Here is a 251-nt window from a genome sequence, read left to right as displayed (position 1 = left end):
GGTCAAATAAGGTCACTGTTTCATAAACGTGATTATAACTTTTCACAAGGGGTTGTCAATTATTGTAATATGAACCCTTTTTGTAAAGGGATAATTAAGCATAATTTAATTATTTGTCACAATTGTTCTAAAGAATTATCTTTTTTTTTTTTTAGTTTTCTGTAAAAGAAAACTTTTGAGATGGATTTTTTTGTCCGCCCTCAGATCTTAAAAACTACTGAGGCTAGAGGGCTGCAAATTGATATGTTGAT

Source organism: Macrobrachium rosenbergii, chromosome 32 (assembly GCF_040412425.1).
Source record: "Macrobrachium rosenbergii isolate ZJJX-2024 chromosome 32, ASM4041242v1, whole genome shotgun sequence".
Lineage (NCBI taxonomy): Eukaryota > Metazoa > Arthropoda > Malacostraca > Decapoda > Palaemonidae > Macrobrachium > Macrobrachium rosenbergii.
This window is presented reverse-complemented; position numbering follows the sequence as displayed.